This window comes from Rhinopithecus bieti, unplaced genomic scaffold, assembly GCF_001698545.2.
Source record: "Rhinopithecus bieti isolate Rb0 unplaced genomic scaffold, ASM169854v2 scaffold_25748, whole genome shotgun sequence".
Classification (NCBI taxonomy): domain Eukaryota; kingdom Metazoa; phylum Chordata; class Mammalia; order Primates; family Cercopithecidae; genus Rhinopithecus; species Rhinopithecus bieti.
In genome coordinates, this window is record NW_016811783.1 from 423123 (window position 1) to 432913 (window position 9791).

Genomic DNA, 9791 nt, shown 5'->3' on the forward strand with positions numbered 1-9791 from the left:
TGGGCAGATAGATTAATGAATCTAAACGGTTATCCCAGAAATAGACCAAAATCTACATGGAAATTTATACTATAAAAGAAACCAAAGGAGAAAAGTTGGGATCGTTCAGTAAAATTGGAATTTTAAGCCAAATCTCTAGGTAATATGGCAGAGACTGCTAATTTTCCACTAAAATCCCTTCTTTCCTTCTTCTTGGGTACAAGGCGGCCAACACAGACTTCACTTTTCAGTCTCCACTGCAGCTAGATGTACCCACATAACAAGTTCTCATCACTATAGTTCTCCTCTGTAGTGATGTCTGCAGTTTCTTCTGATCACTAGCCCTGGACTTTCTCCTTTGCCCTTCCCATAGAGGGGACCCAGATACAGCAGCAACTCAGATAGGACCATGCAGATAACCACAGCAACAATTACTAGAGCCAAAGGACAGAAGGAACTCAAGCCTCCAAATGATCAGTGGATATGGGCGGTTCTGCTGATCTGTTTTGCTTACATGGGGACTGTTAAGAGAAGAAAAAATAAACTTCTGTGTTCTTTGAACCATAGCATATTTCAGTCCCTTGGTTACAGCAATTCAACCTAACCCGAATTAATAGAGCATCTAGAGAAAAATTCATTTGAATTCATACCTAACATTTCAGATGGATCAAAGACTTAAATCTAAAAAAAACCCACATGACATTAGAATGAACCAGGAGATGGTAGGTCTTTAAATCTAAAAATGAAAGGAGGTCTTTTAACTACAACACTATGATATTGACCATTTCCTCCGATGTAAGTAAGAATGTAACTTCCGCTGTGGAGCAAGAATTGGGGTCTGCTTTTTTACTACTGTATAGCCTGTTGCCTACAACAAATTCTCATACACAAGAGGCATTCAATAAATAATTGTTGATTGAATAAATTGGCAATTTTAACTATATAAAATTTGTAATAACCTGCACAACAAAATAATAATTATTTCTATATAAATGGCCAACTGAGAAAAATATAAATAGCACATATCACAAGGATAAAAAGGGGGGACTGATAATTTTGATGTCATATTTTGATAATAAAAATCATAACCCAACAGCAAAATAGACAATGAACACAAACATAGAAAGAAGATAACTAGAAATAAAACTGGCTTTTAAACTCATGAAAAGATGCTCAATCTCAATCAAACTAAGAAAAATGCAAATTAAAGCACATTAAACTGCCATTTTTTACCTATTGTACTGTTAACCACATTAGGAAACTATGAAGAATTTTAACCCTGTTTCATAATTATCACAGGGGTAGCAATTAATTACAGCCATCATCTACTTCTCCCTCAAATAAATATATACAGAAAATCAAGTTTGTCTCCTACTACCATCTCTGTTATTCATTACTTCCTCTTAAAACTAATTCAACCTCACACCACCTTAAATGGGCATAAAAGTGTCTCAAAATGCTCAAAGGATGGTAGCCAGAACTAACAACTATGCTAATATATTAACAGCCTCCAAAAAATAAAAATTTCCCAAAACTGACACCTTGGCAACAACCCCAAGCAGTGCATCGTCTGCCTTCGAAAATAAAAACACACATCCTTAGTGACCAAAAGTCCAATGTCAACAGTCATGGCCTTGGTTTTGTCCATAATGTGAAAGGCCTCTTGCCTACCCCCTTTAAATTATGGACTAACCTCTCACTTGAGGACTGGTGATTATTACGTTACAGCCATATAACGGACACTAGGCAGGGATTACTCACCCTGAGATTAAATTCTGCTTAAAAGGAAAAATATCCACAATATACCAAATCAAGCCAAAAAGCAAGTTGTAAAATAGAATGTATGCTCATGTTCCACCAATTTTAACATAATTAATATGCATATTTGTTTGTGTATAAAATATCTGTAAATGAAAAGGTTTATAAACGGGAAAGTTTATATTCCAAGATTTTAGCCAAAGGTGAAAGAGAGAAGGGAAGAACTTTTATCTTTATATATGGCTATACTTTATACTGTTTTGTATTATCTGAAATGAAATAATCAAAATTAACTTTTACATAAAATATAAAGCTATGGGGGGCTAAGGCAGGAGGATCACTTGAGGCCAGGAGTTCAACACCAGCCTGGGCAACACAGTGAGATCCCGTCTTTAAAAAAAAACAAACAACAACAAAAAATAGCCAGGTGTGGTTATGTACATCTATAGTCCTAGCTACTTGGGAGGCTGAGGCAGGAGGATCCCTTGGGCCCAGGAGTTTGAGGCTGCAGCGTGCCATGATTGCATCACTGCTCTCCAGTCTAGGCAACAGAGTAAGACCATGCCTCAAAATAGTAATAATAATAATAATAATGACTGTTTTATAATAATACATTGGACTTTCCTTTAAAAAGAATGCACCTAACAGCCATATCAGAGACTTTCCTCAAAAGTATTAAATCTGAGAAGGCTGCATAGACCAACCCTGGCAGAATTTAATCCTCAATTCCCTGCTTCTGTCTCCACATACATGGTTCAAACCATATCTGAGCAACTCAAATGTTAAATTAAGAAAGACACACACATCAACATTTTGCACTTCAGGCTTCCCCTCACAGAAACATCTTACTGACTCTATTCCAAGTAGGTATACATATTACCCCCATAACTTATCACACCCTTAATATCGTTTCATCCTGGATAGCGAGACTTTTGGGGTTTTTTTGTTTGTTTTTGATACAAGGTCTTATTCTATTGCCCAGTCTGGGCTCCAGTGGTGCGATCACAGCTCACTGAAGCCTCAACCTCCCAGCTTCAAGTAATCCATGTGCCTCAGCCTCTCAAGTAGCTGGGAATATGTGCACCTGCCAAGACGCCTGGCTAATTTTTTTTTTTTTTCCTTTTTTGTAGAGACAGGGTCTCACTATGTTTTCCAGGCTGGTCTCAAACTCCTGGACACAACTGGTCCTCCTCCTTTGGCCTCCCAAAGTACTGGGATTAGAGGCGTGAGCCACCATGCCTGGCTCAAGGCTTCTTTATGCTTTCAAAGCACCCCACGGGAAATGTATTATTAAAATGTAGTTCTAGAAAAGGTAAATGTATGGACACAGTAAAAAGCCCGTGATTGCCAAGGGCTAGTGGGGATGGGAAATGAATAGGCAGAGCACAGAGATCTTTAGGGCACTGAAACTACTCTGTATAATACTATAACGGTAGATGCATGTCATTACTCATTTGTCCAAACCCACAGAATGTACAACACCAAGATTGAGCCTAATGTAAATTATTGCCTTTGGGTGATAATGATGTGTCAATGTAGGTTCATTGATTGTAGTAAATGTACAACTCTGGTGTGGGATACTGACAGTAGGGGAGGCGTTGGGGAGATAGATGAGAACTCTATTTTCTGCTCAATTTTGCTGTGAACCTAAAACTGCTCTAAAAGAAATAAGGTCTATTTTAAAGTAAAAAATTAGGGCCGGGCATGGTGGCTCACACCTGTAATCCCAGCATGTCGGGAGGTCAAGGCAGGCGGATCACAAGGTCAGAAGTTCGAGACCAGCCTGGCCAATATGGTAAAACCCCATCTCTACTAATAATACAAAAAAAATTAGCTGAGTGTGGTGGCGCGTGCCTGTAGTCCCAGTTACTCAAGAGGTTGAGGTAGGAGAATTGCGTGAACCTGGGAGGTAGAGGTTGCAGTGAACCAAGATCATGCCACTGCACTCCAGCCTGGGTGACAGAACAAGACTCCGTCTCAAAAGAAAAAACAAAAGAAAAGAAAAACTTAATGTAGTGGCCCTGTAAGGTGAAAAGGATGGCAGGGGCATTTTATAGGTAGGGAAACATTGGCAGTATTTATCTGAAAAACTTGGCCAAATTTAAAGAATAGCTGTGCAGATCCACCCAACAAAGCCTACTATGAAAGCAACATCAGAACTAAGAACTATTAGGCTGGTCCTAACTTTCTTATGTTGGATTCATATAAAAAAACAAAATAATCATTTGTGGCAAAGAATTTACCCTGTAGACTTGATCTCTGCCAAAGAGTATTAAAAGAAGTAATTTGTTGAAGTGGCTGCACTGCTGGTTCTGGCAACGGTGCTCTGAGAGCTCCTGGGTAAAGCTGACTCAGCTACCTTAACGCAGGCTCCTGGTCACATCTGCCCAAAGTCCTTCAAGCTGCGTGCCCTCGTTCAGGGTTTCTCTCACTCTGGTCACTGCGGTACTCGGGGAGTAGAAGAGGCGTTCCTGGGATTATGAGTTCTCCAGCAGCTTTCACTTTGGCAGTGTGAGGCTTAACAATGCTCCAGGCTGCAGAGGGAAAGAAGAAAGAAAACCAGCTAAGCAGAAGAAAATCCTGTAGTTGTGAATGTGGTGGCTAAAGGAAGTGCACATTTGGCACGTCTTTCAGTTTGTACCACAAAACGAAGCCCATCTACAAGTGCAGCAAGTACAGAAAAGTTTGAAAACACTGATAGGAAGAGTGTGAAGGTCATGGATTTATACTGGTCTTCAAATGTTTTTCTAAACAACACAAAAACCAGTAAGATCTGCAGTCGGCACATTTCAAAATCAAGTTCCTTTAAAGCCTATACACTATGTACTCTAGCCCTTTCCTCTCCTTCCCTTGCCACACACAAAATCAAACAAAAATTTTGACTCTGCATGTACTAACTATTATGTGCATTTAAGGCAGGCGGATCATGAGGTCAGGAGTTCAAGATCAGTCTGGTCAATATAGTGAAACCCTGTCTCTACTAAAAATACAAAATTAGCCGGGTGTGGTGGCACATGCCTGTAATCCCAGCTGGTGGGGAGGCTGAGGCAGGGGAATCACTTGAATCTAGGAGGCGTAGGTTGCGGTAAGCTGAGATCGTGCCATTGCACTCCGGCCTGGGCAACAAGAGCAAAACTCTGCCTCAAAAATAGAAAAAAAATAGTTTGAGCAGTACAAACTATAGAATGAAAAGTCTTCCTCCTGTTCCAACATCCCTGGCCTCTCCTAGAGGTATCCAGTGTAGCAGAGTAACCAATTTCTTGTATATCTACTCAAATATATCTGATTTTGGTCTATTTTCAAGCAACAATCTCTGGCATAGACAGATCTGGTTCAAAGGCTCATAAAACAATGGTGGGGAAGGAGCACAAAGCGGAAGGGAAGAGGAGCGGAGCTCTAGATAACTAATAAAAAACAAAACCCACCCAGGCCCCTTTTCCTTTAGGAAGACTTGAAAACATCAACATTTGCCAAAGGAAGAGGAAATTTTATTAGAACCAAAGGAAGAGGAAATTTTATTAGAACCAAACTTTCCCATTCAAATTGTTAAGTAATACAAAACACTGAAAAACTTACTGCTTTCAGAAAACAGCACCTTTTTTTTAACCTCAAGGAACATTTTGCCAAGAAAACCTTCATGTAAATAAATCTAAGCAGAAAACAAGCCCCAAATGCAGCATTCTGCAATAATTATGGGGAAAAATCTTCCCATCCACCTTGGAATTCAGGGGAACTGTTTTACAGATACTATCAAACTGTTCCTCACTTCAAATTAAATTGAGGCTCACAATCTATTTGAAAATAAAATCTAGACATATAATAGGCGCAGTAAGAATAAGACATGTAAAACTATCTTCCATAGAGAGGTCAACCAGAAATTCGTCTTTTTCAGCAATCACTTAGCAAAGTTAAAGAGCAAAAATGCATTTCTAACGTGGGCATCCTTAAAAACAAACTCATCAGCTGAGCTGCACCCACAAACCTTTGAGTTTCAGAACAAACTGGTATTTTCCAAGACGCTGGGGCCAGGGAAATTTGGCAGAGTCACACTAAAGCTGCTTTCCCCTCTGCCAAAGACTAACTGCATTTTAAGAGGAGGCCAGTGTTCAGCTGTCCTGCCTAGGGTCAACCATGTCTTTTAAGTAAGAGTTACTGTATTGGTGGGAAGAAGTTTAGATAAACCAGAAAATAAACACCGGTACGTATTTTTCTGATTCTCTTTTTAAAAATCAGAGACTCTTTTTTTTTTTTTCCTTATTATAAAGGTGCTTCTAATTTGACATCCAACATCCCAGCCCCATCATCTTCACTGCATGGAATTCCTTCTCATCCTTCAAGACAGTGTTTGGGTTCCCCTGCCTCTGTCCAGTCTTCTCTAAAGATTCTTGTATTTCCCAGATCTTTCTAATTCCCCTGGTATTTATATTCTATATGACGAACAACCTGGCATTAATTCCCTGCCATGCACTGGGTTTCTCGAAACCAATTTAAAACTAGATAAAGATCACATATTATTCTTCAGTGTTTAGCCCTCGTTCACAATACTTAGCATATACTTGGTGCTCAAGAGTTTAACTAAATCTCCAAGTTAAATATAATTTAACATTTGTTTTAAAATTCATTGGGCTCTCAAACAAACCATGGACTGAAATCAAAACTGTGGTGCATTATAAGAAAGACCAGGTTGGTAAAATGGCAAATAACGTGTTGAACTGGATACTTAACTCTTCAAATGTTCTACTTGGCACCCATCTCCCAACAAATACCATTCATATCAATAGGCAAGCTCGGCACACCTGAAAGGTAGCTAAAAACTGTTGTGTTCAAAACCCCAAGAGGGACTGAAAATAAACCAACTCCCCAAAAAGATATACTCACTAATTAAAATCAGTGCTATTGTTCAGGTGCAGTGGCTCATGCCTGTAATCCCAGCAGTTTGGGAAGCCGAGGCGGGTAGACCACCTGAGGTCAGGAGTTCAAGACCAGCCTGGCCGACATGGTGAAACCCTGTCTCTACCAAAAATACAAAATTAGCCGGGCATGGTGGCAGGCACCTGTAATCCCAGTTACTCGGGAGTCTGAGACACGAGAATCGCTTGAACCTGGAAGGTAGGGGTTGCACTGAGCCAAGATCAGCGCCACTGCACTCCAGCCTGGGGAACAGAGGGAGAATCTGTCTCAAAAAAACAAACAAACAAAAATCAGTACCATGAAATAAATATCTATATAATAAACTCTAGCAAATTTTCAAAAACCATTCATTGAGCTGAGTTTTTTCCAAAAATTTGCCAACTTATTTGGCAATGGAGTTTCAATTCTTGGCAGCTAATCAAGCTGTGTAAAAGTCTGACCCTAAAGGGTCAAAGGCACATTCCTGAGCAGGGGGTTGGAGGATGACAATGAAGAAGGAGAAGGAAAATCCAATCCAATTTTCTAACTCTAATTTTGGGCATTTAACATTACAGTACAGTTTTCTTTAATCCAGTTTAAAAGAACATGCATAGTTTCTTAAAAGTTGTTGCAATATGATGGGACCTGAGTAACAGGCAAGCATAAAAAGCGCTTAAAATCAAACAAGCTCTTGGCAGTCCACAAAGCAGCTAAGCAACAGGGAAAAAAAAAAATCAAGACAAGTTTTCTCAGCTCTTTAGTTACAACCATATCCTTGGCTTTTAGAAACTGTGGCTTCTAAACATTGCAAATCCTTACCCTTTCAAGAACCATTCTATACTCTCCCTGTCTGTTCACCCAGTCCATAAACCAAATAAACCATGGTGTATCTTGCTGTGGAATTGCCATTAACCAGAACTACTTCAGAAAGCAGGATATGGTAGCAAGAATATAGACTTAGGAAGCAGCCAAACTCAGTTTTCCAACCTATTAAATGTGACCTCTGCAAATCATTTAACCTCTGAGTTTCAGTTTCCTTTTCCATGAAATGGGGTAAATACTTCCCATCTAGTTACTAATTATAGTAGCTATCATTTAGTGAGTTCGTAGTTCTATAACTGTGCTAACCACATTACTTGCACTGTCTGACTTAATCCTAACAATGAAATTGAGAGGTTATATTGTTCCCAAACTATGCATAAGAAAATGTGAATGACCATGAGAAATGCGAATTTCCAGGAATTTCTCCAGAATATATTGTTCTTAAAATACTTTCATTCTTTACTCATGATTATAGATATCCAAAAACATTGCTAAATGGGAACTATCATACTTAGTAGTCTTTACAAAGAATTGTAGCCTATAGCAAATACTAAGATCCTGGAAAATGCCAGTGAACATTATTGGATGTTATGCCAGTAGCGAGCAAAATTCAGCCCACAGTCTGGATTTGTAAATAAAAGTTTTATTGGAACAGGCACACTTGTTCATTTTAAGTATAGTCTATGGCTGCTTTCACACTGAAATGGTAGAACTGATAGTTGTAACAGAGTCCGTATGGCTTGCAAAACCTAAAATATTTACTATCTGGCCCTTTAGAAAGAGACTTTGTTGACCACTGCAATAACCTACATTCAGATCTACAAGCAAATTAACAGTACGACACAGACTCATATGTTGAAGTTGCCAATTTAAAGACTCAGTTTACTTCTAAAATTTATTTCTTGTAATACCAAGCGTAGGATATGTATACAGTATGCTATGCATATAAACTTATTTTATTTGCAAACATGACAGATCGATGGTAGTAGCAGATTGGGTCACAAAGACACATTTTTAACATGGCAACAGCGAGAAGAAATCATGACCCATTCTCTCCCACGTGCTCCTATCCTGCGCTGGCTCCAAAAAAGGTGGATCTTATCCTTCAACTCCGCAAGTCAGCTTTTCCTGTTCTTGCTTTCAGCTTGACATCAGTGAATTCTTTCTACTGTCATTGTGTTGACTCATACAATTCTCACAGGAGAATTATAACACTTTTTCCCATTTACCTCATAAGTGATGTTTCCAGGGATTTGGAAAAACATATATATTTCCCAAGAAATCCTGAGAAGGAATTCTGCGACAGAAACACTGTTCTCTCCTGGTGTACATCTCCTGGTGTACATCCTACAGAGTAGGAATCATATGTTAGACTTCTAGAGAATGAAGAAAAAAAAGCTGGGGAGGGAGGGCAGAGCATGAGGAAAAACAAAATCTCCAAGATGTTTTAAGGAAAAGATTCAGGTCTGCCTTACAGCCTAGAAAGAAGACCAGGCCAAAGTGGAAATACAGTGAAGATGGGTTTTCCTAATGCTTTGGCTGAAATATTAGACCACCTTTCTCCTCCAGAATTTAACGTACAATTTGGCTAAGACAAAAGGGGCCCACTGTGGATTACTTCACTACAGAGTATAATTAAGTACCAGACTACACTTCTAAAGATAATCTGCCTACACTCTGTAACCCCGAAACCCTCAAGTGAAGTGGTTTGGTGATCCATCAAAATCCCTTTCATTTGTCCAGCCAAAGATTCATTTACTCCTGCCAGAAATATAGAGTAAAGGAATCAAGGAGAAAACTTGAGGCAACAAAGGCAGTGAGTGGGCTATAGTAGCATAAAGAAGAGTTCCATGCTTGAACCATAGGGTTCCGAATTGGATCCCGGCCCTGGCCCATGTAATCTTTTCCGACAAAACAGGCATCATGACTTCCTTGCAGAGTCGCCATGTATGAAGTACATGGCACTCAGTGTATGCTAACAAATGGTAGCTAATGTTGTGAACTCAATATTTAAGGAGCAGCTATAAGAAGAGAAGTGATGATTACCAGGGTTGAATTATTAGGTTGAATCCTATGCAATTGCTGAGATTTGACCATTTTGACTTATCAAAATAGCAATTTAGGGCCAGGCACGGTGACTTATGCCTATAATCCCAGTACGCTGGAAGGCCAAATTAGGAGGACTGCTTAAGCCCAGGAGCTGGAGACTAGCCTGGGCAACATGGTGAGACCCCATCTCTACAAAAAATTTAAAAATTAGCCAGGCATGGTAGTGCACACCTGTAGTCCCAGCTACGCAGGAGGGTGAGATGGGAGGACTGCTTCAGCCCAGGAGGTCGAGG

General features: G+C 39.6%; 1 protein-coding gene across 2 annotated transcripts in view; it reads right to left on the reverse strand.

Annotated features, from left to right (window-relative positions):
- ACVR1 (activin A receptor type 1) overlaps positions 1 to 8778 on the reverse strand; it is an 88968-nt gene extending 80190 nt beyond the window's left edge. The window contains exons 1-2 of one of the 2 annotated variants that reach the window (XM_017895084.1): positions 8679 to 8778; positions 4097 to 4271 (exon numbers count right to left, since the gene is read on the reverse strand). The gene's annotated coding sequence lies outside the window, so the exon portion shown is untranslated. Of the gene's footprint in view, positions 1 to 3980; positions 4272 to 8678 lie in introns of both variants that reach the window. The other variant, XM_017895083.1, reaches the window with a different exon arrangement.
- Positions 8779 to 9791: the final 1013 nt, after the last annotated feature.